The sequence below is a fragment of the Bidens hawaiensis genome, unplaced genomic scaffold, assembly GCF_021521415.1.
Source record: "Bidens hawaiensis isolate Kalapana, Puna unplaced genomic scaffold, B.hawaiensis_p1.1 tig00004833_1, whole genome shotgun sequence".
Classification (NCBI taxonomy): Eukaryota; Viridiplantae; Streptophyta; class Magnoliopsida; order Asterales; family Asteraceae; genus Bidens; species Bidens hawaiensis.
In genome coordinates, this window is record NW_027504964.1 from 128,228 (window position 1) to 135,847 (window position 7,620).

The following is a 7,620-nucleotide window of genomic DNA, read 5'->3' on the forward strand; positions in this document are numbered from 1 at the left end:
TATATTTAATCTTGAAGTAGTTCTCGCTTCTTCGGATCTTAAGTTCACATCCACAAATCAATCTCGAATTACCGGATTCAATGATCAAATGAACAAAACTTATTAATTCGTTCGAAGTTCACCTTTCGGATCCAACTTCTCGAACGCCTTAGAAATAACAAGCTTTGAACACGGTTAAACAAGACGAAAAACCCGATGGCATTTGACTTTCTTCAGTTTGATCAATCCGAACATTATTTACTTCTCCACCCAAAAACTATTCCACATAACTAACCCAAATAAATGGGTCATCCAAAGCATTTCATCTGCCCAAATAATTTCCCATAGTTTGAATTGACCCAATTAGTTAAAAAAAATCTTTCGGCCCATGTTAACTTTATGTTAATAACATGCTGACTTCCAATTCTAATGCCACTGACCACTACTCCACTAGAGTGGCTAACAGTCTAACAAGAAAAAAAATGTAGCCCACTAACCAAAATGGCAAGAGACAAAACCCTAGCATCATTACAAAATCAGCAGCCAAACGCAGCCGTTCCTCAACAATCATCATCACCAAGGCAATCTTCAAACAAAGAACCAGTAAATGAACACCAATGACAAAGAACACCCATCAATCCGCTACCACCGCCACCGTAGCATCTATCTTTCACGACCGTCGTAACCACTTCCGTCGTCTTTCTCCGACCACCTCTTTCTCCAAAGCCATCACCACGGCCACCGTCCCTCATAACAAACTGCAGCCACCGGAACCTAATTTCCGGCTACCAAAACCACAGCCACGGTCTTCATCTCACAACAGCAACAATCAGAGATAACCGACACTCACAAAATTGAATATCGGAGTTTGATTTTTACGTCTCCAATCTCTGAATCGTTGCCGGGAAGGACCGTGGAGTCGCCGGATTTTCGCCATATGGCGGAACGGTTCCCGAAACGCTTGGATCGGACACTTATAGATCCCGAACATCCCGGATCTACAAGGAGAATGCTTCAAACACGCTTATTTCTCACTTTATATTCAACTTTGTTTCTAGATCTAGAAACTTTATTTTCAAATCTTCAACAAAATTAACGTCTCGGTTCGGGTAAAAGCGGAAATAGAACCCGAATATCAAGAACAAAGTTGAATCATAAGATGCTACCCGCTCTGATACCAATTGTTCTTGATAAATGCTCGAGACGGGTGCGATGAAATCAAACGACCGAACGAAAACAAATAAAGATAATACAAATAAACGATTTCGTTATCGGTTGAAAGATCACAATAAACGCACGAACCGACCCCGCCCAAGGTGAGCTCCCCTTGGATGGGTGAGTTCACCTAACAAAACACACACAAAACTAATAACTAAACTCCCTATTTATAGCTAAACAAAAGACATTCTAGAAACATTCTTCCCGTTGAAGCTAAATGCGTGCCCGAAGCTCTCGTCTCGTGTCCGGACCTCTCGCCGACATTAATTATTATCTTAACCGTGAATAAATAATATGTTTCGTAATTTGATATCGTAATAATTTCTAAACAATTGATACCGGGGTATGTAAGAAATCATAACCTAACAAAGGTCAAGCAAAACTCAGTTGAGTACCGTTTAACGTCATTCTCTAAAAACTAAGATATGTGTCAAATCAAATGTTACATATATATGATCGGAACACTTGATGCATATGCTAGTTTAACGGGACATCACTTGACAGCTTTTTGCATATAATCTGCAGTGACTCTTATTTAAACATTAGTTTTGTTTCGTGTGATCCGTTATAAAAGTGGACTTAGTTTAAATAGATCATTGACTTGATATTTTCTATACAGTAGCTATCACATGTAAATTTTACTTACATATTCAACTCTATATCACGAGTGTTCTTGTGACCAACCAAAGATACTTTTTTTTTACATAATATATCATTTATCACACCTATTACAAAATATTCTTCTTAGACAAAAAATATTAAGGTGTTTTTTTTTCTACATAAATCATTATATAAAAAGAAAATATAAGTGTGGAGAGTGTTGGGCACATGATTTCTTTTTTATTAGGCCAATCTTTTTTTGGTTTTCGGATGTCTGCGCTCAACTTACGAATTTTCGGTTCTGTTCGGATTGCATCATGGTTACATAAATAGTAATAATAATTTATCGTTGCAACTGGTAAATTTGAGAATTAGAATGAGGTTTTGGAGGTAATAATGACTACGGAAATGAAAAGTATCGTTCAATGATTAGTCCCATATAGGAGCATTCACATCTCATCCACTATCACTAAAACTTAACTAACTAAAAACAACATTTTTCCAAATTTGTTATATCACTTTTTAGAAAACTCCTACATTTCATTCTTCACATTTTTCATTATTCAATTAAATAATATTTCTTTATTTTTTTTCTCTCTTTTCCACTCACATCCATTCATTAAAAATTAGATTTGAGGGATAAATAATGATAAGCAAATTCGGGGGTTTGGATGGTTTTCCCATAATATGGTGGGTGGGAATGGAGATGAGGGATTAGATGGCAAACTATTTTCTATGTTGTTTGGTCATTTTCCTCTTACTATACGAATAAAGTTGAGAATAGGGGATGGAATTTGAATGATCTTAACTATCAAAAATATACTTTGGACTCACAAACTCAGTATTCATTTGATTTTACGCTTATAAGATTCGTACCTTATGCTTACGGGATTTGTAATATCCTAATTTCGATTTTTCTTTTTCCCTTAGATAATAATAACTTTTCATTTTCCTTATTTAAAGTAGTAATAACTTTTTATTTGTCTTCCATTAAAATATTAGTAAAAGCACAAATTTAATTGATTCACAGTGAACTTGTCGCTAGCTTTCGGCTCTTGTATTTTGTAATAGGAAGTTTGGTGCAACAAAACTCATACCCGCCCTTTAGTCTGTCCTAACGATCAACTCGATATGCGGCTTTATTCATGGCAGTTACGTCTGTAATAAACTCGCCACTACCTTATAAACTTCAACTGATCAAGGAGCGTTGCCAGAAATCTACCATTTTCGGTCATCCTTCAACTGCTTCACGTCATTCAACAGTTGGGAGTTTTCATCCTGAAACCAGGCACTTGATTCCCTATGGCTTGAGATAGTAGAATCCTTGTATTATTTTCAAAGCATCAACATGAGCCCACGGCTATCTAGTCACAATGGCTTGATCTTAAAGATCCTACTTGATCCTACTTGACGTTCTTGCAAGCAACACAATCCATTCCTTCAAGGTAGGGTTGCAAACGAGCCAAGCCGTTTGAGAACTATTTGAGATCGGATCAATAAAAAGCTTTAAAGAAGAAGAGCCTTATCAAGTCAGAGCCTTAGATAAAGCTCGTCTGGTTATCGAGCACTAGCTCCACCCTAGAATGCGAAGATCAGTTAGGTTCAATAAGCTTTAACGAGCCTTGTGTGTTTTAACGCTTTAACTATTTTGGACATCTATATATAATTATTAATGTCTCGCTACATAGCCGAGCTTTGGCTCGTATAAGGCACAACACACGAGCTGGGGTCGTGCCTAGGCTCGTTTATAGTTTTTCTCAAATTATATAAAAATAATTTAAGAATGCATATATATTAATATATACCGAATTAGCCGGGCTCAAACTTGAAAATACGACTCACAAACCGAGCTCGAGCTTAGAAAAAAAAGCTCAAATTAAGCCAAGCTCGAGCCTAGTCGGGCTCGAGCTCAGCTCGTTTACACCTTTACTCTCGGGCAACATCATAGGTATGGGTCAAAGTTTCTATCATATCCTCTGGGGCAAGTTTTTCTTCCTCCAAAGCGTTCACTTGAGTTAACACGATCCGACAACTACTCCAGCTGATCAACACTCACATCCCACATATATATGTTCATCTAAATTAACGAAACGGGTTCGTTCATTTAAATACACTTATATCTGTTTGTTTACAATTTCTTACAGTATTTATATATGTTTGTTTCTGTTTGCTCATTATAGTCGTTAATATGCATATTCATTAAATGAGTTAAGTTATCTTACATGCTCTCCCAAATCTAGAAAGGGTTCAAAGACATAATTGATCGCAATAATATAATGTCTAGCAAAATACGATACAATGCTGAGTAATATCACACAATGTTGAGGAATATGTGGGGAGGTGGGGGCGGTCTCACTAAGACCGGCGCTATGGGGTGAATATGTGGGCCCTCTCTCTCTCCCTTTCTCACAAACACATACATACATATATAAATATATATAACATGGTAAGGAAGCATTAAACCATAGATGGACGTTATAAAAAGAGGAAACAAACCTGCGTAGCGGTGATATGACACTACGAAGAGGCTTTAAAGTCCCCTTCATAGTGAACAACCTTAAGAAATAGAACAAGAAAATCTTTTTTTTAAGTGTTCATCAGGGTCGTCTCCAAGAATTTATATGCCTCGGCCGAGCCGAAATAAAAAGGCCCAGTGGCCCTAATGAGTAATGAAATATATAAACTTATTTTTTTGAACGACATTAACGCCATAACAATAAAAAGGCCCCGAGGTCACAAATAGGATTTAGGAATCGGCCTCTCGTCTCTTAATGTTTCTGGAATTTAATCGGCCACCGCCTGAGACCTTGTGTATGTTAATTGTTTATTATTATAATTATTATTATTATTATTATTATTATTATTATTTTAAAGTTAGTTTGCCCAATACCTTAAATTGATTATGGGTAAAAGAAAAATATTAAGCCAAATATGTAATGAGATTAAGATTTACACCTATTACCACTATATTAATTTTATATTCTCAAATATATATAGAATAACAACTGTTTCTTTTAACCAATCGGCGTAGTGTATACGTAATAACGATCGTATAATCGCTACTTTTTTAGCTAAAAAAAGGTGTTGAATACTAAATTAACTTTAGAAAAATGATTCACGTATAAAATAAAATAAGATTTAAAAAAATTATCATTTATAAATTAAACAAAATGATACTTTAACTAAAAAAAATCAAATAAGTTATTAAACTAAAAAAAAGGTAAAATATGTCAAGTAAGAGGGTGTTTGGGATTGCTTATTTAACTTTAAAAGTGCTTTTTGTCAAAAGTGCTTATTGGCTTCTGTCTTTTTGCAAAGGAGTTTTTAAAAAAGTGTTTTGATTAGGTTATGTGGTTGGAAAAGCCATAAGCACTTTTTTAAAAATGTTTGGCTTAGCTTATTTACATAAAATGACCAAAAAGGGTAAATGGTGAGTAGATTAGTAAAAATCCAATCAAAAAGCCAAAAACATTTTTGAAAAGCCTCAAATTGGGGCTTTTGAAAAAGTGCGTTTTCAAACCAATTAAAAAGCCAAAATAAAAGGGGCTTTTACATTTGTCTAACACCTTTTTTGCTTATTGGCTTCTTGAAAAAGCCAATAAGCCAATATGCATTTTTCAAACTCAATCCCAAACACCCTCTAAATTAATTAATATCTTTAAAAAAATCACACTGATAAAATTGATTACAAGCCGTGCATCAAATTTACTAATTTTTTTTCAAAACATTAACAATTAACAACACATGGATATAATATTACTTTATAACACTACCTCCTTCATGTATCCTTCCGACCTTCCCGTAGCACCGCTTCTTCTCAACAGCGACCGGAAAAAAGATATGGCCACCAACAGTTTCTCTAACTTTTTTTTTCTCCTTGTCAGTGGCGGGTCTGGTAACCATTCGGACCCTTCGGTTGTTCCGCCACTAACATATAAAAATTTGTGTGCCCCCCAAAATTAAATGCCCGGACGGTTCTCCGGATTGCACTATGCCAAAGTCGGCTATGGTGTTCATATTTCTTATTTGTTATTTAAAGGTTAAACCAGGGAACATGGCTAAACTCTCTTCGTGTCTGTTCGTTTCAATCAAAGACCTATTCCTATGCAATCATCATATAATTAAATCATGGTATATTTTATTATTTTGTAATCCTAATTGTTTATTGTATTATCCATTTTGGCAAGTCTTTATATCCAGGATCCAGCACTCTTGTAATCTATACTCACTGTTTTATTCAAACACACCAACATGAAACCACCAACACCACCAGCACTATCCGACTCAACCACCACTGGAACCCTAACCCTAACAGTCTCAAACCTTCCACTCACCACCTCCGACGTCAAACTTCTTGCCTTGCATAACCACCTCCTTTACGCGGCCACCGAAAACCTAATCCACGTAATAAACACCTCATCATTTACTCTACTAGACACCTTTAGCGTCACCGGATCCTCTTCTGAATAACAAACAGAAAACATATACACAGCTTTTAATAACGCACTCATATACACAGCACATCAAGATAACAAGATACGGGTATGGAAACTAACAGAAAACAAACGGTATAAACGCATTGCAACGCTCCCGACGTTAGAAGACCGGTTACTTCGTTCGGTTTTACCGAAAAACTACGTCAATGTGAGACGTCACAGGAAGAAACTATGGATCGAGCACCATGATGCGGTTTCTGGACTCGCGTTTATTACTGATCGGTTACTGTGTTCGGCTTCTTGGGATAAATATTTAAAAATTTGGAGGACGTCAGATTTACGATGCATGGAGAGTATTAAAGCACATGACGACGCTATTAATGCGGTCGTCGTAGCGGCGGATGGTACTATATTCACCGGCTCTGCCGACCGCCGGATAAAAGTATGGGGAAAAGGTTTAAGGAAATATAGGCTCATTGCCACACTGGAAAAACACAAGTCTGGTGTGAACGCGTCGGCTCTAAACGATGACGGTTGGGACTTAATTTTTTTTAACTGAAAATGTTACTTTTATTCTACGTTACACTAATAATTTTAAATTATTTTATTGTCAGGTTTGATGTTGTTTTCTGGTGGAAGTGACGGGGCGATTTTTGTGTGGGCCAGGGAACACGGTGGTAAGCATATGGTGCTGACTGGGGTATTACGTGGACATTCGAAGGCGGTACTTTGTTTGACCAGTTTATCCAATTTGTTGTTTAGTGGATCCGCTGATCTGACAGCTAGGATTTGGCGACGTGGATGTGAAGGTGAAATCTGTTGCTTGAAAGTGTTGGACGGGTATGAAAGACCCGTCCGAACATTGGTGGCGGATATGGGTCAAGCTGTGGACGAGACTAGTTATAAATCTAGCATACGGGTCTTTAGTGAATGCCCTAATGGAGTTATTAGGCTCATTACAATTAAGGGATTAAATGTATGATAAAAGAAAAACATTTTTTTTTCTTTTATTAAATAGTTTGTTGGTTTAAATTTGCTGATGTCTCTTTACATACATGTTGAGTATATTTGTAGGGTCCATAATTAGTTTTATCATTTTAAAATATTATTCAAATCATATACTTTTCAGTTTTATCATAAAAAGAAACATGTTGTCTAAATCATAAAGTTTATGAAAAACAAATGCCATTTACAGGTAATTACTAATTAGACTTAAAATGTTGAAGTTAAAGATACGAGCTTATTTTTTATTTTTTAAACAGCTAAATTTAACACTTTATATGGATTAAACCATTCACCTCGTGTTCTATATACACACTACCCACCTTAATCATTTTATTTTTTTTAAATATAGCTATATGTGTCAGGAGAAAATAGTCAAAATTCC

At 35.9% G+C, this 7,620-nt stretch overlaps 1 pseudogene; it reads left to right on the forward strand.

Moving 5' to 3' along the window:
- The first annotated feature begins 6,048 nt into the window (after positions 1 to 6,048).
- LOC143609582 (protein JINGUBANG-like) lies at positions 6,049 to 7,215 on the forward strand (annotated as a pseudogene).
- The last annotated feature ends 405 nt before the right edge of the window (positions 7,216 to 7,620 follow it).